The sequence below is a fragment of the Cinclus cinclus genome, chromosome 16, assembly GCF_963662255.1.
Source record: "Cinclus cinclus chromosome 16, bCinCin1.1, whole genome shotgun sequence".
Lineage (NCBI taxonomy): Eukaryota > Metazoa > Chordata > Aves > Passeriformes > Cinclidae > Cinclus > Cinclus cinclus.
In genome coordinates, this window is record NC_085061.1 from 16,358,563 (window position 1) to 16,380,009 (window position 21,447).

The following is a 21,447-nucleotide window of genomic DNA, read 5'->3' on the forward strand; positions in this document are numbered from 1 at the left end:
AGGCAGTACTGGGATTTTGTCTATGAAAATTCCATATGGGAGAGGATTTCCCCCAGACCAAAGCTGCCTCCTCCTACAAACCTGGCTGCAATAGAGTGTCAAATGCATCTTCCCAAGTGACATCTAGAAAGTGGGAGGTTGAGATTTTTCTGGTGGAAAAGTGCCACCATTTGTATCCAGGGGACTGTACCTGTTCCTGGGTTTTTGATGACAAAAGTTACAAAATGGTAGAGGATTCCTCCCATATGAAAGCAGCCACCACCTACAACCTGGCTATAATTGGAGTTCCTAATGCCTCCCGCTAACTGACATCTGAATATACAGTTGTTGAGTATTGTTTCGTGGGAAGAAGTGCCACCGTTCTTATTCAAGGGGCCTGTAAAGGATACTGAGTTTTTGACTACTAATGTTCCATATGGTTGAGGATGTGCCTGAGAAGAAAGCTGCAACCATCTACAAGCGTGGCTGCCATTGGGGTGCCAAATGTCTCCTGCTAACTGACATGTGGAAACTGGGATACTGAGCTGTGTTTCCATTGGAAAATAGCCACTGTTCATCTCCAGTTACCTGTAGCTGGTACTGGGTTCTGTCTACAGTAATTCCATATGGAAGAGGATTTGTCCCAGACCAATGCTGCCTCCTCTGATAAACCTGGTTGCCATTGGAGTGCCAAATGCATTCTCCTAATGACATCTCGAAAGTGGGATGTTGTCCTGGTTGCCAGTTAGCTTTTTTCCATCTTTCCAACCAACCCCACAGAGCATTGGCTACCATCCATGAATCCAGTGTAAAGGTAGAGCTTTGGCCACTTCTCTCTTTCAGCAATGTCCAGGGCCAGCTGAACGGCTTTGAGTTCAGCAAGTTGACTTGATCCACCTTCTCCTTCAGTAGCTTGTGCAACCTGTCGTGTGGGGCTCCATATGGCTGCTTTCCATTTCCAGTTCATCCCCACGATGCGACAGGAACCGTCAGTGAAAAGAGCGTAGCGAGTTTCATCTGCTGGCAGTTGGTTGTATGGTGGGGCTTCATCAGCCCGGGTCACTTGTTCTTGCTCCTCTTCATCGGCAAGACCAAAATTTTCACCTTCTGGCCAGTTTGTAATTGTTTCCAAAATCCCAGGGCGATTTGGGTTTCCGATACGGGCGCGCTGTGTGATGAGGGCAATCCACTTGCTCCATGTGGCATCGGTGGCGTGGTGGATAGAGGGGACCTTCCCTTTAAACATCCACCCCAGCACTGGTAGTCGGGGTGCCAGGAGGAGCTGTGCTTCTGTGCCAATCACCTCTGAGGCAGCTTGAACTCCTTCGTAAGCAGCCAAGATCTCCTTCTCTGTTGGGGTGTAGTTGGCTTCAGACCCTCTGTAACTTCGGCTCCAGAATCCCAGAGGTCGGCCTCGGGTCTCACCAGGTACCTTCTGCCAAAGGCTCCAGGACAAGCCCTTGTTCCCGGCTGCAGAGTAAAGCACATTCTTCACCTCTGGTCCCGTCCTGACTGGGCCGAGGGCTACCACATGAGCGATCTCCTGCTTGATCTGGGCAAAGGCTTGCTGCTGCTCAGGGCCCCAGTGGAATTTGTTCTTCCGGGTGACCAGGTAGAGAGGGCTGACGATCTGGCTGTACTCAGGAATGTGCATTCTCCAAAAGCCTATGGCACCTAGGAAAGCTTGTGTTTCCTTCTTGTTGGTTGGTGGAGACATCGTGGTGATCTTATTGATGACCTCAGTGGGGATTTGGAACCTCCCATCTTGCCACTTTACTCCTAGGAACTGGATCTCTCAGGCAGGACCTTTGACTTTGCTCCTCTTGATGGCGCAACCGGCTCCCAGCAGAATCTGGATGATCTTCTCTCCTTTCTCAAATACTTCCATTGCCGTGTTCCCCCACACAATGATGTCATCAATGTATTGCAGATGTTCTGGAGCTTCACCCTTTTCCAGTGCAGCCTGGATCAGTCCATGGCAGATGGTGGAGCTGTGTTTCCACCCCTGGGGCAGTCAGTTCCAGGTGTACTGCACGCCCCTCCAGGTGAAAGCAAACTGAGGCCTGCACTCTGCTGCCAGAGGAATGGAGAAAAATGCATTGGCAATGTCAATGGTGGCGTACCACTTTGCTGCCTTGGACTCCAGCTCATACTGGAGTTCCAGCATGTCCGGCACAGCAGCGCTCAGCGGTGGAGTCACTTCATTCAATGCACGGTAGTCCACAGTCAATCTCCATTCTCCATCAGACTTGCGCACAGGCGAGATGGGGCTGTTGAAGGGTGAGTGGGTTTTGCTGACCACCCCTTGGCCCTCCAGCTCACAGATTATCTTGTGGATGGGGATCACGGCATCTCGATTTGTCCTGTACTGCCAGTGGTGCACTGTCGAGGTGGCAATTGGCACTTGCTGCTCCTTCACCTTCAGGAGTCCCACTACAGATGGGTTCTCTGACAGTCCAAGCAAGGTGTTCAATTGCTTAATGTTTTCTGCCTCTACAGCAGCTATTCCAAAAGCCCACCTGAGTCCCTTTGGGTCTTTGTAATAGCCATTCCTGAGGAAGTCTATGCCTAGAATACACGGTGCTTCTGGGCCAGTCACAATTGGATGCTTCTGCCACTCCTTCCCAGTCAGGCTCACCTCAGCCTCCAGCAAAGTCAATTCCTGTGATCTCCCTGTCACCCCAGCAATAGAAACAGGTTCTTCCCCCACATGTTCTGATGGTATTAGGGTGACCTGTGAACCAGTATCAACTAATGCCCTATGTTTTTGTGGCTCTGATGTGCCAGGCCATCGGATCCACACCGTCCAAAAGACGCGGTTTTCCCGTGCCTCTCCCTGGCTAGAGGCAGGGCCCCTCTAGCACTGGTTATTATTTCCTTCCTGGGCATACATGTTGGAGGTTCCCTCAAGGGGATCTGACAAATCATCCTCCCTTTTGTAATACCCTGCATCTTGGTTATGGGAAGTTGAGGCTACCTTCACTTTAGTGGAGCTCCTTTGGTTAGTGTTTCCCTCCCTGAGTTGACGCACCCGCACTGCCAGGGCAGAAGTGGGTTTCCCATCCCACCTCCTCATGTCTTCCCCATGGTCACGCAGAAAGAACCACAGGTCAGCTCATGGGGTGTATCCTCTCTCCCTAGCTGGGGGACATTGGGCTCTAACTCTGGCATCTGTGACTCACACTGGTGCTGCATTGACCTTCTTCATCTCCTCCCTCACCCCTCTTATCTCCTCCTTGAACTCCTCTCTGAGTTGCCTAATCATGGCAGAGACCTGAGCCTGCATTGGGCCATTCATTATACTCTCAAAATTTCTGAGCTTATTGGCAACAGAACCCACTGTCTCGTGGTTGGTGTCAGCATTAATGGCTGCAATGAATGTGGTGTATTGAGATGGCCCCAGGTGTGCCAGATTCCACAACATTTGCGCTGTGCACCTGACCTTGTCGGGGTCATTGTCATGTTGTCCACGCCTCCCAAAGAGTATCTCCAGTACTGCCACTTCTCTCAGCTGTTGGATCCCCTCCTCAGAGGTCTTCCAGCACATTCTATGGTGGTGCTCCTGCATTCTCTCTCTATGGACAAACCTCTCTCTTACACTCATTAAAAGTCGCTCCCAGAGGGAAAGGGGGCCTGGTTCCCTTACAAATATGTGATCCACACCTGAGTCCTGGGTCAGGGGTCCCAAATTCCTTGCCTCAGTACCATCCAGCTGCACACCTGTACCCATAAGGTCCCAGACCCGCAGTAACCACGTTGTAAAAGCCTCACGGCCCCTTCGTACAACGTCTTTACACAGATTATGGAGACTCTCATATGACAGGGACTCCGTGACTATCTCAACCTCTGGCTCCCCTGCTGGTTGTGAGGGCCCTGCTTTATGATCCTTATTATCCAGGTGCTTTGTTTTTACCTTAGACTTTCTAGTTTCCACGGGGGCAACTGCTGCTGGTTTTGAATGCCCTTGCAGTTCAGCTGGAGCCTGGAGAGATGTAACATTTGTGGGTTCCACTGCTGCACCATCAGGTTCTCCCTCTTTAATGCAGGGGGAGAGTTTCTCAAGAGCTGGGGAAAGGTATTCCTTCAGCATCTGGCCCATCTCCTTCACTAGAAACCACACCCACTCTGGATGGTTCCTTTCTGAGGTGAGCTCTGGGGCAGAATCAGGCTCAGGGGCAACATCCTTAACCTCTGGGGCAGAATCCTTAGTCTCTGGGGCAGAGCCAGGCTCTGGGGCAGAATCCCTACTTCTTGGGGGATGTATCAGGGTTGTCATCCAAGTCAATCTCCCCTCATCTTGGAATGTTAAATAGAACAGGTTTACAAGGCCTATTAGCAATGTCAGCCACTGTATGATATCATTACTACTTAGAAGAGATTTGAACCCCTCAAAAGCTGGCGGAGCAGACCCAAAAAACTGTGTAAGGGGTTGGGACAAAATTTTTTCTGGTGTCATATCCTCACAGTATGTACCATTATTAAAGTAACCCCAAAAACATACAGTTAGAGTGTGATAGCCCTGAATCCATGTGCCCACCTTCCAGAGGAATTTAAAAATCCATGAATTTCTCACGTTATCAGCCCACAGAATGAACTGGGTAATAGTTACAGCAGCCTGAATTATAGGACCCATGTTCAAGTAAGGGATTGAAAATGGGAGAGATAAAGCTGTGGCCACATGGAGTCCAAACCACAGTAAGCTGGACAACATGATGCCACCTAACACAAAACTGAGGTAACTCAAGAACTGTTATTCCTTTTTCACCTTTTCCTCTCAATGCCCTCGGGCCTCACGTTGGGCGGCCAAAATCTGTCCTGGTTTGAAAGACAGGTGTTTGCTAAGGAAAGCAGAAGCTTCCCTTTGGACTGAAAAATGTGATCTTTCCTTCCTACAGATTATTATGATTTTGAAATTAAGGGAGCTCTCAGGCAAAGATATGGGGGTAGGAATAACAGTTCTTTACTAGTATATCTAACAAGACAAACAAGAACAACAACAGCTATGAAATTACCCACAAACAGAACAGTAACAGTCCCAGTCCTTTGGGGCTGCAGGCACCTTTTCCCTGAGCTTCAATTCCCGGTGCTGGAGGTGGGCAGGTCCCGCAGAGCTGCAGGAGGGCTGGGGGTGATGGCAGCGCTGTCCCAGGGGGAGAGAGAGATGGAGAGAGCCCTCCACTCACGGTGTCGGTCCCAGTGCTCAGCAGAGTGCTGGATGGTGGCAGGTTACAGCGAGAAGGGAGCAGTGCTGGGTCCAACAGCAGTGAGGATGACTCCCGGAGCTGGGATGGCAGGGATGGGGCTGAGACAGCGATCGTCCTTCTTGTCCGAACTCCGCGGGGGAAATGGGCTGAGGTCCAGCCTCCCACTTCCTCTTCTGGCTGTTTGAATCTCGCGAAGTTTCCCTCTTCCCTCCCGTCCCCTCCCCCTTGTCACCAGGGCCCAGTCAAGAGGTACCTTAGCATGACAATGGGGAAAATTCCACAGAGGGAAAAGGGAAAGAACCAACTCCCAACATGCCTCCATGTGAGCACAGCCCGGTACTGCAGCCATGCCTGGAGCCGATGCACTGGCAGAGCTGCCACCTTGTGGGCACAGCCCGGTACTGCAGCCTTGCCTCTGGCCTCTTACGTGGCAGTACAGCCTACCTGTGGGCACAACCCAGTACTGCAGCCATGCCTTGAGCCGGTGCCGTGGTAGTGCTGAACCTTATGGACACGGCCCGGTACTGCAGCCATGCCTCGGGTCTGTGCTGTGGCAGTTCTGCCACACTGTGGGCACAGGACGGTACTGAAGACATGCCTCGAGCCTATGCCGTGGTAGTGCAGCCACCTTGTGGGCACAGCATAGTACTGCAGCCATGCCTCGAGCCATTGCTGTGGTAGTGCTGTCACCTTGCTCGCAGTGCCTGATACTGCAGCCCTGCCGCGAACCAGTGTCATGGCAGGGCTGCCACGGTGTGGGAACAGTGTGGTACGGCAGCCATGCCTCGAGTCAGTGCCGTGGCAGTGTTGCCACCTGGAGGGAGCATCATGGAAATGCAGCCATGCCTCGAGCCGGTACCCTGGACGTGCTTTCACCTTGTGGGCACAGCCTGGTACTGCAGCCATGCCTCGGGCCAGTACTGTGGCAGTGCTGCCTCCTTGTGGGTACAGTGCAGTTCTGCAGGGATGACTTGACCCGGTGCCGTGGTACTTCTGCCGCCTGCTGGGGACACACCGGTACTGCAGCCAAGCCTCCAGCAAGTACAGTGGTCGTGCTGCCCCCTTGTGGACAGAGCCTGGTGCAGCAGCCATGCTTCTAACCGGTACCGTGGCAGTGCTGACACCTTGTGGGAACAGCCCGGTGCTGCAGCCATGCCTCGAGACGAAGCCGTGGTAGTGCTGCCACGTTGCGGGCACAGCCTGGTACTGCAGACATGCCTCTATCCGGTGCCGTGGCAATGCTGACTCCTTCTGGCCACAGCCCAATACTGCAGCCTTGCATGGAGCCTGTGCCGTGGCAGTGCTGCCTCCACGTGGGCACAGCCAGGTACTGCAGCCATGCCTTGACCGATGCTGTGGCAGTGCTGCCAACTTGTGGGCACAGAGCAGTAGTGCAGCTGTGCCTCGAGCCAGTGCCCTGGCAGAGCTGCCACCTGTGGGCAGAGCCCAGTACTGCAGCCTTGCATGAAGCCAGTGCCTTGGCAGTGCTGCCTCCATGTGGACACAGCCAGGTACTGCAGCCATGCCTCGAGGCGGTGTCGTGGCAGTGTCGCCTCCATGTGGGCACAGCCCAGTACTGTAGCCATGCCTCGAGCCATTGCCATTGCAGCGCTGCCATCTTGTGGGTACAGCACGGTAGTGTAGCCATAGCTCAAGTTGGTGCCCCAGCAGTGCTTCCACCTTGTGGGAACAGCTCGCTACTGCAGCCATGCCTTGAGGCGTTGCAATGGCTGCGCTGCCCCTTGTGGGCACAGCCTGGTACTGCTGCAATGCCTCGGACTGGTGATGTGGCAGCGCTGCCTCCATGTGGGCACAACCCGGTATTGCAGTCATGCCTCGAGCCAGTGGCCTGGTAGTGCTGCCACCTTGTAAGTACAGCCTGGTACTACAGCTGTGCCTCAAGGCGGTGCCGTGGCAGCGCTGCCGCTTTGCGGGCACAGCCCGGTATTTCACCCATGCCTCGAACCGATTTCCTGGCGATGCTGCCACCTTGGGGGCACGGCCCAGTACTGTAGCCATGCCTCGAGCCGACTCTGTGGCAGTGTTGACAATGTGTGGGCACAGCGTGGTATGGCAGCCATGCCTTGAGCCGGTACCCAGGCCGTGCTTTCACCTTGTGGGCACGGCCCGGTACTGCAGCCATGCGTCGAGCCGGTGCCCTGGCAGGGCTGCCACCTTTTGGGCACTGCCTGGTAGTACAACCATGCCTCGAGCACATGCCGTGGCAGTACTGCCACCTTGTGTGATGAGCCCGGTACTGCAGCCATGCCTCGATCTGATGCTGTGGCAGTGCTGCCGCCTTGTGGGCACAGCCCGGTAGTGCAGTCATACCTCGAGCCGGTGTTCTGGCAGTGCTGCCACCTTGTGGGCATAGCCTGGTACTGCAGGTATACCTGGGGCCGATGCCATGGCAGTCCTGCCAACTTGGCCGAAAGCAGCCTTGTACTGCAGCTGTGCCTTGATCCGATGCCTTGACAGTGCTGCCACCTTGTGGGCACAGCCCGATAGTGCAGTCATGCCTCGTGCACATGCCCTGGAAGTGCTACCTCCTTGTTGGCATGGAGAAATACTGCTGCCATGCCTCGGGCCGGTGCCTTGGCAGTGCTGCCTCCTTGTGGGGACAGCCCGGTACTGCAGCCATGGCTTGACCGATGCTGTGGAAGTGCTGCCGCCTTGTGGGCTCAGCACGGTACTGCAGTGATGGCTCAAGCCTGTGCCGTGGCCATGCTGTCACTTTGTGGGCACATGACAGTACTGCAGCCATACCGCGAGAAAGTCTCGAGGTAATGCTGCCCCCTTGTGAGCACAGTGTGGTACTGCAGCCATACTGCGAGAAAGTATCATGGTAGTGCTGCCCCTTTGTGAGCACAGCACGGTACTTCAGCCATGTCTCGAGCCGTTGCTGTGGCAGTGCTGCCACCTTGATGGCACAGAGCAGTACTGCAGCCATGCCTCAAGCCACACACTTCCCTCTTCCTTTCCCCATTCCTTGATGTACCAGGAAGGTATAGCCTTCCCGACCTGCCTACCGCATATCCCCCCTTGAACCTGGCATTTTACCCCAAAGTTCAGAAGTTCAAGCTTGTGCAGACCCTTGTCTATTTAGGAGACAAACTGTCAGGACCCAGTAACAAACCTGCTGCCCAAAGTCAGTAGAAACATTAAGACCTATTTCAAAGACACTAACACCCATAACCTCCACCCACTGACTTATTTTTAAAGATATTAGCCCACATCTTTCCTCTCAAAACTTACATTTTTAGGTCACATTTAAAAATGGTGACTTTTAAGATGATTCTGAAAGTAATTAGTCTGTCATTACTAAGAGACTGTGTAAGCCTGCATGTATGTAAAACCAGAGACTGATAGATAAGAAAAGAATGTTACCAGTTTACAAGGAATTGTTGCTCAACCAAGGCCATGTTAAGTTCCTGAATTTAAAGACGATGAACAATAGAAAGGAGAATGGGGTGTGTGTTGTGTTATATGTTAAGGAGGTCCTGTAGTAAGCAATTAAAAAGTTTGTACCCCTAGAATACCTCAGCCAATGGGGAAAGAGAGAGGGTGATACAGCCGGGAAAATAGGATTAAAAGGAGGCTGTGTCCTACAGCAATTTGAGAGACCCCAGGGGAATACCCCATGGCCTCTCCCTTTATTAGAATAAAGTTATAGGACTCCTCTGTCTCCTTTTTGGACATACACCTCTGGCATTGTGAATTATTCTGCACAATTCTCTTAGGTTTGGTCTTGGGGTTGATTTTTCTGATAGCCAAGTTGGAAATCCTGTTTCCTCTGTGTCGTAGTTTAAGACAATTTAAGAAGTGGATGCTCTCAAATGACTTCTTCTCCTTATAATTTTCATAAATCCCTTTTGTGAAATGAGATTTGCAATTTGGATTTTTATTTTTTTTATTTATTTTAAGAAGTTTATTAAGGGATAAAAAAAAAATTAACCAGCACTGTGGTGCCCTTGGTGTTTGGTCAAAAAGCACACAGATAAAGTTGGAGAGTGTGATCTATATACTATTACATTACTGAGGTACATATATATTCATGTGCTTTATACATTACTCAGACATTCTTGTGAGTTTTTGATGTTTCAGGAACTCTTTGGTTTGTTTTCTTTACACTCTAACTTTTCTGTACTACATCCTTTGAGATAGGTTTTATTTCTTCTTGCGTCTCTGTCCTGTTGTTCCACATCCTCCGATAAGGGGTTAACAAATTCTTCTCTGGTGCTCTGCTTTTGACACTTATCTTATTTCTTGGGGAGGTCAGTCAGCAGATGTAGGAATCAACATAATTGTTTCCCACCATTCAGTCACATAGAAGTATTTTAAACATTTCATGTTTTTGCTAAGGCCAACCATATAATACATTCATTGCGCCACTATTTCTATAAACTATATGGTACATACTTGAACTAATAGATTATGTTATACTAACAAACAGCTAAATAGAATTATACATTGTACTGTATCTGAATATTTATGATCAATACCAGCTTTTAAAAGGTAATACATTAATGCAAAAGCAAATATTACATTGTAGTTTTTAACACTTTCCATCAATAAGGAAAAATGAATATAGTTATATTGCTTGGTGGACAAGGCACAGGGAGACCCCCCCAGCCTGCAGCTGAAGCTGCGTGCGGTTGGCACTGAAAGGCAGCTATGGAACTAAAGGCTCGTCACTGATTTCTCCTATGACTGGACTTTGCAGTTTCCATCCTGCCCCTCCAGCATGGCCTGGGCAGCCTGAGATCCTGACACAGCTCCAGCATGGCCTGGCCCAGCCCCTGCAACTTCAGTGTAAGATTTTAAATTTTTTTCCCAATGCTCAGATAAGACTTACAGACTTTCCATCTTTCCTTGAGTGAGAGGAACAGAAATGATACACCAAAGTCAGTGAAGTAAAAGCTAAGTTTTTAGATGGAAGGAGAATGAGGAGACACCATGAAGGTTGGCGGAAATGTCTTTTTGTATGTTATAGGGGTGGACTGTACTACTTTAAAAAATTCCTGTAAACCATGGAAAAAGACATGGAGGGGTGGGGTGTGGTGTGAAGTGTTTGGAAGATCCTTTGCCCCGAGGGAAAAAGGGGGATTTCTGTTCCAGGAAATGAAGTATGAACAGAGAGAAGAGAGCTGAAGAAATCCTGTGTCTTTGAACAGCTCATCCTTAACAGTAATACCCCATGACTTTGACATGCACACAAGCACAGCTCTGGGAAGGCTGTGAAGGTGGCAGGAGTTTCATGATTGCAGATCTCCAGGCGGCTGCTATTTGTGAAAAAAGTGAAGTCAGGAAAGAACTGGGGTTTTTTCCCTCTGTTAAAATGATCCCTATAGCTGAACAAAAAAAAAAAAAAAACAAAACTCCTCTCCCTAAAGTGAACTGAAAAAGATTGTTTAAGTAAGGAATTGACTCAAGTGTCTCAGTATATTGTTAAGAAGGTGTGAAAAGGGGGAGGAGGGAGTGGTCTGAAGATCTATTATGAATTTATTATTACTTTCTTTGTGGTGTTAATAAAGTTTTATTCTTTATACCCTTTTAAGTTGTAGGCCTGCTTTGCTTTTGCTCCTACTTCTATTTCACAACAGAAAATGAATATATCAAAATTGGCAAACCTAAACTATGACATTTATTGGTGCATTGGCCGGGAAATTCAAACTAAACCAAGACGCCGGGGCTGCAAAATTTACTTTGAAACAGCTTTATATTGGGAAAGGCAGCTACTGGAGTTGCTACTGTTGTGAGTAGTGCCAAGCAGCAAGAAAAAAAGAAGCGGCAAACCGCAGGGCCAGAGAGAGAGAGAGCGCTCCTGAGTGCTCCAACCTAAAAAAAACCCCAGCGCTGCCCAGCCACAGCCCCTGCTCCATTTTCTGGCTGCAGGCTCCTAAAGAAGCAGTAACGATTTTTAGGCACGGATAGATACGGACGACAGTAATATTTTGGGTTACCCAGGACACTCTACATGAAGACATGCCTTGGTGTTTATGTTTCTTTTTATTGTGTTTATGGTAATTGCAAGTACACAGTGTAGTAAGTATTTATTATTAAAAATAAGTTATATTTTTTGCCATCTCAGAAGAGTCTGATTGTCAGTGTTCTAGCATTTATTGCATTTTGGGGAGGCAGACCTGTGGGGTATATGGTATATATTCTTAAACCCTGTACCTAGGCCTTTTGCATACTAGCTACAGAGGAAAGAACAAGCTGGTGACCTATGTGAACAAGACCCATCCTTAAGTGAGTCCTATTAGTTTCTAAAGGGGCCTAAGGAATAATAGGGAACAGTAGTACTAGTTTGGCCTATAATTAAGTTAAACTTCTTCATAATACCTTTTATGGGGCCTATGTTTTTGATTTGTGCTGAGAACAGGTGAAACACTAATCTTAGAGAAATTAGGATTCTAGTTAAAAGTTAGAAGAAACTGGGGTTGAGATAGTCATCTGAAACATAAATAATTAATTGCCTGTCATTTTATGTTTGTTCAGCTGTGCTTGCAATGGGAAAAGATGAAACCAGTAAGTAGATCCAAAGAAACATGAACAAATGCAACCAGAAATTTATTCAAAGTCACGAAGGGAGGAAAATTTGATTTCTCCCAGAAGTCCTTTGTATTGTCATCGATAGAAAAGGTTGAGAGTTTAGGGGAAGACTCGCCTCTTTTTACTTCCTCTTTTTAAGACCCCGCCCCACAAAAAATGACACCAGACTTAATTTAAGAAGCCAACCATACATACTTAATGGCCATTCAAGCTAATTACCATAGGATGCAGAGAGGTGCTGGTATTATGAATATGTAACTGTTTGAAGCTTTTGTCAATAAATAGACTCTGTGATCACTTGTAATTTCACAGTGCATATTAAAGGGCTACCTCCTGCTGCTGCCCAGTGCTGAATAAACATACACTTTCTAACTTTAAATTGTTAGAGAGTCTTTTGTCCATCACAGCTGAGTATCAGTATTAAACCAATACTCATATTTTGGTAAATCACAGGGTTTATAGCATGAGGATATTTTAGTTCAAGCCCCCTCATTATTAGGGTCAGAATCTGAATACCAAGGACAAACAAAAAGAAAATTAAATTTTAAAAATTAGATTGCACACTACATTTTCAAGGTCCAAAGGATTATTTTTCAGATTTAACCCTGAGTTTTTCAGGCACTAACACTATTTATATGATTAAATCCTCACAAAGGGGATACATTTTAAATCACCCAAACAAGTATTTGGGAGAACAAAGAGTCAATTTAATGTCCAAACCTACATTTTTAGACTACAAAATTGCTATCCTTTGCTAAATTTCTAAAAAGCAACTCATAATTGACAAGGTTTATGCTTTTAGAGTTCAAAGACACGTTTAGAGGGTCCAAAGCCTCATTTGTGAGTCCAAAAGCTAATTTTTGGCCTCAAACATTCCTTTTTAGTTTTCCAAAGCCTCAGTATTGAGGACCAAAGCCCATCTTTAGAATTCAGTCTGCAATTTGGCCAACTCCAATCCTTCTTTTAAGACTCCAAAGACCCATTTCCTCACATGCTTATGAGTAAAGTAGTTCCTGAGAGACTATGGGGAGGGTGAGAGTGCTCATCCTTCCTTCTCTGTGATGTTGTGTATGTTCCCTGTGTCACACTGGGAAGCATGTCAGCTCCAACAGACTGTATGCAAATTGCTCATCTTCAGTACCTTTTTGGGCAATCTGAAAAATCTATACGCACAAGCTGCGACACTTGAGACAGGGAGCTGCAGATTTTAAAGGCCGTCAGGGCTCTCACCACTGAGGATCAACTCAGCAGCATGAGGCAGCTCGAGATCAGCTTCTGGGAGAGGATGGAGCCCACCTTCATGATGCCCAGTATCACCACTTGAGATACAGACATCTGCAGACACCACAGGACTGTCACCAGGACCCAACCATGCAGCACTGTGGGACACAACAGCTGTCCATCCAAGGCTGCAGACAGCAGTGACACGTCTGCCAATGCCCCACAGCCCAGGGTGTTGGGAGAGTTGAGAGTCATCAGATGCAGAGCACAACCTGGCTTTCATCTGCTTTCCAGAGCAAAGGGTTATCTGGGACACGATGGCTGGCTACATCCAACAACAGCTCTTGCTGTACAAGGTAGGACAACACCCATCTCCTCCTCATCTGCACAGAGAAGTGGGGAGTCCCATAGCCCTGGAGCATAGTCTGCAGTTCTTCTTGCTCTCCTCAGAGAGCAAGATACCCACTTCAAAAGGTCCCTCTCCACTTTCAGGAGACCACCTCCAAAACTGAACATATTCAGGGATTGCTTCTACACAAAAGGTAACAGGACAGAAAGCTGTTTCTGGCATTTAGTTCCCCATGACAGCCTAAAGATTCACTTCTTGGCAGTGGAGAAGAATCACTAGGTTCTAAAGGGTCTTTTCTACCATCTCACCTATTAATGTTTTTCAGGCCTAAAACCTCCATTTTAGGGCCACATCCCTAACTTCTGAACTTCCAACCTGCTTTATATTACCTTTTATTGTCTGTAGGACCTGATTTGTAAGGTCCAAATTTTCATTTGAAATTTTAGTTCCTAAAAACAAGACTAAAATATATGGATACTAAAGGAATAGCCTTAAAAATGGGATTTTACACCCTAGAAATAATTTGGTTTAGATTCCAAATGGGGCTTCAGGCATAAAGAACATAAGGCTTTGAGCCCTCAGTGAGGAGTTTGCACCCTAAAATAAGGCTTTGGATTTTAGCATGCTCTCTTGAGAGGTGGATTCCAAAGAATCCTGGTGCTAAAAAGCCAGCAAGGATGAGAGACCCAGGGTGAGAGAGAAGGTGGGTGAGGACCTAGCAACCATCCAAAGTCTACCCAACACACTTTCTGAAGGTGTTCCTTTGGTATTGCTAGTTCAGGGTCAGCCTGAAGCTGACCCTAAGGGCAAAAAAGATTAATTGGAAATGAGCCCTGAGAGTCCAGATGATTTGCTACACAAGTACATAGACACATTCCAGTACCTGGGAAGAATGGAAAAGAAGTCCCCAGCACTGTGAGTGAGCCAGCCAAACCAGTGACCAGGCTCATAGTCCTCAGAAGCCTTTAATTCCTCTGGTTACTGCAGCTCCAGGAAGAGACAGGATCTTGGCTGGTGGGTGAATCCATTGCCAGGGGAGGTCCAGTAACTTCCAGTTGTGAGAGTTGCTGGATTGTGTGTAGAGACACAGGGTTCTGTGGGCACAACAGGAGATATCCCCATGCAGCCTTGTGTCACAAAGGGGCCAAGATGTGGCACCTGTCCAGTCATTTTGACCTCACCTGCCCAATGCTTTGTATCCTGACGAGCAGACCAGCAAAGACTGAGCTGGTCTTCAGGATAACTCAACTCCTTTCTTTGCTACTTGCATGTCTGCATTTTTTCTAGCATTCTCTTTGGCAGTGACTACAAGCACCAAAAAAATGATTGTGACAGTTAAAGCTGTTCTGTGGGTCACATTTGGGTGTTTTTAATTTTCAAGCTGCATTTATTTTCTTTCTCAACAGGAGATGGGTTTAGTTCTTATCTGATTTTTCTGGAGGAGGATCTGGATCCTTTGTCATCCACAACTTTCCCATCTGTTCCTGAGAGGAACGGCTGCAACAGGAAATAATTCCTGCAAAAGTTTTTCCAGCAGCCTTGAAATTCATGAATGCTCACAGACAACATGGCTGGTGCTTCATTTCTGAGTGTCAGTGTGCTAACAGACTAGATCCTGAGAACAGCCCGACTGACCCAGGTGATTTTGGTTAGACACAGGAAAATGCATTTGGTCACTCTGTCCCTAGTGCACAAGACTTTGAAAAAGGACATTGCTCATAGAAAGACCTGACACCCATAGGTACTTGCTTGTTCTTTTCACATTACAATGAGGAAAAAGCAAGAGGGAAAGGATGGTAGAGGGAAAGGGTGGGAAAGGATCCTTTCTAGATGGAAAGGATGGTAGCCTGAGGTCCAGAAATCAGAGTGGGAGTTTGTAGGACTTTTGGCAGAGTAAGAAGGGGAATCAGACTGTTTTCCAAAACTATTTCCATACCAGTAGGTATAAATGGCCTGTTAGGCTTTCCCCAGTGTTTCTGTGATGGTAGCTGTTGTCCTTGGTGCTCCTGTAGAAAACTCAACATTTGAATGTGCATTCAAGCAACAATATTATTACATCTCATCAAATATCATTTCCCTGCAGGCATTGCTGAGGGAATGGCTCTGCCACAAAGGATCCTCTTTCCCCCGGAGGAGATTTGCGTGGACTGGCAGCAAAGACAGAGACCTGGAGCAGGACTCTGCAACCTGGGCAGTACTTCCTACATCAGTGTCATCCTGCAGTGCCTGACATACACACCACCTTTAGCCAACTACCTGCTCTCTCGTGACCATAGCCAGTTGTGTGAGTACTTTAAGAAATATTTCCTTGTAAATCTCTTGAGCACATCCTGAGGATTACAGAACCTGGAACTGTATTTAGGAGGACAGTAGCGCTTCTTTGTCAGCCCCATGAGCTTGTGTTCAAAGAAGAAGTTATTGTTCCATTGTGTGTGCCCACAGATAACACAAGATGAATGTCCATCTTCAGAAAGGCACCTCTTTCTAGCCTGGTATCTCTGTCCCTGCAAGTTAAACCCTCTCAGCTTATTGCACCAAAAACTTGTGACAATTTCTGAAGAATGTTTTACCTGCACTAAAATGTCCTAGGCTTGTTAGGAGCAGTTGGAACAGTTGGATGAAAGGGCAGAGTCCAAGAAAATGACATTTAGTAACTCCAAGTGCCAAGTCCTGCATTTTGGCCACAAAAGCCCCCTGTAATGCTATAGGCTGGGGACAGTGTGGCTGGACAGTGCCCATGCAGAAAGGGACCTGGGGGTACTGGTCGACAGCTGACTGAACATGAGCCAGCATTGTGCCCTGGTGGCCAAGAAGGCCAAGAGTATCCTGGCCTGTATCAAGAATAGTGTGGCCAGCCGAACCAGGGAGGTCATTCTTCCCCTGTACTCAGTGCTGGTGAGGCTGCACCTTGAGTGCTGTGTCCAGTTCTGGGTCCCTCAGCTCAGGAAGGACATTGAGATACTTGAGGGCATCCAAAAGAGGGCAACAAGGCTGGTGAGGGGTTTGGAACACAAGTTCTGGCGAGCCGGGGTTGTTTAGCACGGAGAAAAGGAGACTCAGAGGTGACCTTATTATTCTTTATAATTACCTGAAAGTTGGTTGTAGTCAGGTGGAAGTTGGTCTCTTTCTCCAGGCAACAACTGACAGAACAAGAGGACATGGTCTTAAGCTGTGCCAAGGGAAATTTAGGTTGGATATTAGGAAAAAGTTTTTTACTGAAAGTGTGATAAAGTATTGGAATGGTCTGCTTGGGGAGGTGGTGGAATCACCATCCCTGGATGTGTTTAAAAAAAGTCTGGATGTGGCACTCAGTGCCATGGTTTAGTTGAGGTGTTAGGGCATGTGTTGGACTTAATGGTCTTGGAGGTCTCTTCCAACCAAATCATTCTGTGATTCTGTGACATTGTCAACCTGGGAGAAGTGAAGACTGTTCTTAGAACTTCAAGATCTCCATTAGGTTTCCTAGTGCTAGGGATGATGTGCTAATCTGAGGAGCTTTCCTCCCTCCCTCCCTCTCTTCAGGTCATCGGCAAGGCTTCTGCATGATGTGCATCATGGAAGTGCACGTTAGGAAAGTCCTGTGCTCTTCAGCCAATGTCATCTGGCCTAGGGCTGTCATCAGGGACCTAAAATGTAAGTAATTTCAGGTGCTTTGATAGGTTCTCTCCCTTTCTTGTAGGTGAGAACTACTAACTTCTTTCCTAGTCATAGGAGAAGAATTTGAGCCTAACATGGCTGGAGATGCCTATGAGTTCTTACGCTGTGCTCTTGAGGTCATGCAGAGAGCTTGTCTGAGTGGAAGCAGCAGGTAAGAATAAGTAAATATCCTTTCCTATGTTCCCAAGCCTACTGGAGCCCTTGGATGTACTCCCATCAAGGAAAACCTATGCCCTGGGCTTTCCAAGCTAAACTTTTGGAGGATAACTCTGCCTTGCCATTCATTTCCAGTGTGGACATCTCTTCTCAAACAACTACCATAATCCATCAAATATTTGGGGGCTTTCTGAAATCCAGAGGTAATATTTCCATACCTATAGTTTTCCTTGGCATTGTTTGCACCCTTCCTTCTGTCTGTGTGATAAATGGCTAGTCCTGTAACTGGCGTAACTGGTACCAGGAGCATAAAATATAATTTAACCATCATTAGTCATCATTTAACTTCCTCCTTCACTCAGCATTTTGATTTTCTTTCCAGTCATATGCTTGAGGTGCCAAGCAATTTCTGATTCCTACAAGGCCTTCCTGCATGTCCTTTTGGATATCAAAGTAAGAGGGCTTTGTAGTTGTGCTTCAAGACATCCCAAACCCCCTGTACCTTTCCAGAGACAAAGTATTTGTCTTAAAAATGGATTCTGCAAGCACAAGGGAGCTTGGTGGTGGGTGGGAAGCAGAATGTACCTCCTTCTGCAGAGTCTATGGCACTCATCTCCGCATTCTACAGAGGAAGCTCTTGATGACCCCAGGAAATCCTGGGACAAAAAGGAAATCCTTTCCTTTCCCTTTCCCTTTCCCTTTCCCTTTCCCTTTCCCTTTCCCTTTCCCTTTCCCTTTCCCTTTCCCTTTTCCTTTCCTTCCTACTGTTGGGTCTCAGCATCAGCTGCCTGGATCGTCTTGTTAAGTCCTTGGAAGTGTTCAGGCATGGGCATTTCCCACACCTCAGTGGCTCCTTTCTCACTTTTCCAGGCACCCTCATCCCTCTCCACAGCTCTGGAGGATTTTGTGACACCCAAGAAGCTGGATGGAAAATACTGCTTCAAATGTAGCAAGTAAGATGACTTCTAACAACTTATTAGCACTTGATTCCATGTGAAGAAGCTGCATGTGATTGAGCAGAATCATCTTCTCATGGAGGTTTAAAGCACAATGAGACACAGGTTTTTTTAATGTGACCTTATGGCATGGAATAGCCTTAAAATACTGTAAGGATATGTGACACACAAAAGCATTTCTTGCCTTGTTAGGCGAATATAGGGTGCATTTCAGCACTTGGCTCTGCTTTGTTTCAAGGTGTGAGAAGAAGGTAACTGCCTTCAGGAGAGTTACAGTCCATTGTGTGCCCAGGGTCTTCACGGTGTGCCTGGAAAGGGCTGCCGATCACACAGGCAAGATCAGTAAGGTGTGTATGCAACTGCAGTGCAACTTTCTCCTTGAAGCAGGAAAGTCCCCAAAGCAGTACACTCTTTCAGAAGCTGCTCATGTTGGGGATTTTGTGCTCTGTTATGGGGAGAGGAGAATTCCTATAAGAAGGCCATCCTGAACTCTCCTCCAACAGAGCTGCTTTGGCTGAGAACAGTTTCCTGCTATCTAAGCCATTATGTGCTAAGGGCTATTTCATGTGGTAATTGAGGATAATTTCTGAGCTCACTTGGTCTTTCTGTAGATTGTTGAGTATCCTGAGTACTTGGATCTTCGGCCATACATGTCTGACACAGCTGGAGAACCCCTCCTCTACTCCTTATATGCTCTTGTGGTGCACAGCGGTGACACCTGTCTTGATGGACACTTCTTCTGCTACACAAAGGTAAAGAGCAACTATTTTTTTTATAGAGTCAAGTGTACTGGGAAGATAAACTTCTTTGTCAGTGTTACAGGTATCCAAGGCTTTTGGGAGACAAGGTCTCCTTCAGGGCTGATTTGGATTTGTTTTGGTGCACTCTTTGTTCACCTGCTCTCTCTCTTTGGTGTTGTGGAGAAAACTTACAGTTCCTTTCCAGAGATGGATGACTTTCTTTGCAGGCCAGTAATGGACTATGGTACAAGATGGATGATGAGTCTGTGGATAATTGTGGCATCCACACAGTTCTCAGGCAGCAAGCCTATTTGCTGTTCTATGCCAGGTAATAACTAGGGTCATGTGTTTAGAATGTTTCCTTTTCCCGGCTTTGCAGTTTGTCTTCTCATCTTCCTGGGTGTTTCTGTTGTAGGAGACAATTCTTCCCTGCTTACTTCAGTGCTGTCAATTCTAAACTACGTCATATCAGTCCTTCTCTTGCTGGGCTTTAGGATGCTGGCCTGTGTAAGCTGCTCCTTATGTGCTCTCTGAAACTAGGTCATGTTGAGAGGACCTAAAGGGGACTCCAGGAAAGATGGAGAGGGATTCTTTATCAGTGAATGTAGTGATAAGACAAGAGGTAAAATTTTCAAAGTGAAAGAGAGATTTACATTAGTTATTAGAAAGAAATTCTTGCCTGTAAGGATGGTGAGGCACTGGCAGAAGTTGTCTAATAGCTTTTCTAAGGTGTGGTTGCCTCATTCCTGGAAGTGTTCAAGGTCAGGCTGGATGGAGGTTGGAGCAACCTGTAGATGTTCCTGCTCATGGTAGGGGGAGGTGGAACTAGATGGTATGTAAGGAACTGTCCAAATCAAACCTCTCTAGGAGTCTGTGAAGCAAAGGCTGTAGGGAGAATAGACATTAGGACTTGTTCTGACAGGGGCAAACTTGGTGGGAAGACCCCCATCAAATTTTCCATTGGTGACCTTGGTGAAATCTCTCTGCTGTAGAAACCACTCCAAGAAAAAGACTGAAACCCAGAGGAGCCTGCAAGGAATGCCTTAAACAGAGATCACTTTATTTTTTCTCCAGATGCTCTGATTTGAAAATGGGAAGAATGGTGGCTTCCTCTCTGACACCATCCTATGCCCATTCCTTCCTCAGTCAGTGGGAGGCCGGCAGTGAGCAAGCAGGTTCTGCAGGGACACACAGTCCACCTGGTAGGACTATGTCAGTGCACTGCCAGAGGACAACTGCCAGGAAGAGGATCCAGAGTAGATCCCTGCAGCGGGGCAATGGTCACTGCAGCTGGTTCATGAACAGCATTGGCTCCAACAACTCAACAGAAAGGAAGATAAAGAGAACTAGTCCTCCAGGTCATGACCATGCTCTCAAGGATGGCACAGCTTCAGAGCCCTTCAACAGAAGCTGTCAGTGGGCTCCTGCACCCAGTGCTGCTTGGGTACAACACCTGATGAGACAGAAACAGCAAAGCCTGTCCTCACAGCAGGGCTATGATCTTTGCAGATGGTTTGTGGAGATCAGAGACTACCACCAGTCAGTGAAGAGAAGGAGGAGGAGCTGGTGGAGAAGAAGTCCTCCACACTGTGACCAAGACCCAAAGGATGATACACCAGGAGGGTCCTCAAATGCTGTGCTGCTTGGAAGAAATCCCTGCCAAGGCAGAGAGAGCAGAGCAGATCACCTAAACAGGGCTATGATCTCCGCAGACGGTTTGTGGAGGTCATAGACTACCACCAGTCAGCAAAGAGGAGGAGGAAACACTCATTTAGAACAAACAGGCAGAAAAGACAAAGCCAGAATTAAACCCTCTTGTTAGCCTTGTGTGTATAATTTATAAGATGTTTCCTTCTCTGTAGGTTTTGGGACAATTGGTGGCAATACCCACTGTTTGTGTAATGGGATTTTGAAAGCTGCATGCTTGCATGTGCCCAACTGACAATCTCTTCTTTTTTAAATATGGAGTTCAAGTCACTCAAAACAACATGAACTGAATGAGCCAACAGTGATTGGGACTGAAAAAGGCTGGGCCCTGAGGGTGCTGCTCAGTGCCACCAAGTCTATTGTGGTGCCAGGAACAAACACTGTCTCCCAGGAATCAGCACTGGGATTGATCCTGGTTAACATCTTCCTCAGCTAATGCTCTGTCTTCTGGGGCAGAGGACATGCTTAACAAATTGGCACATGACAGCAAACTGGAAGAGTGGTGCTTAGGCCAGGGGTTATGCTGTTATCCCTGAGGGACCTGGGCAGGCTGGAGAGATAGGCTGGCAGGAACCCCTTTTAGTTCCCTTTTAGAAAGGGAGGTGGTAAAGGGTGCCGAGCACCAGCAGAGGCTACTGAGTGAGCCCATGGAGGCTCCATCCTTGGACGTATTCCACAGCCCTCTGTGCATGTTCATGGACAAGTGGCTGCAGGTGCCTCTGCTGGAGAAGGGGGTGGGAAAGCCCTGATTCACCCTCCATGTGACCTTCCTCCCAGGCTCAAGGTGTCACGGATGCCTAAAAGAATCCAGCCAGCAGTGCTGTCCCCCTAAGGTGACCATCAACATCTCCACCAGGAAGCTGGAGCCTATGGAGCTGCTAGGCCAGGGCAGGCTCCTGGCAGGTGCAGTGGAGCAATCATGA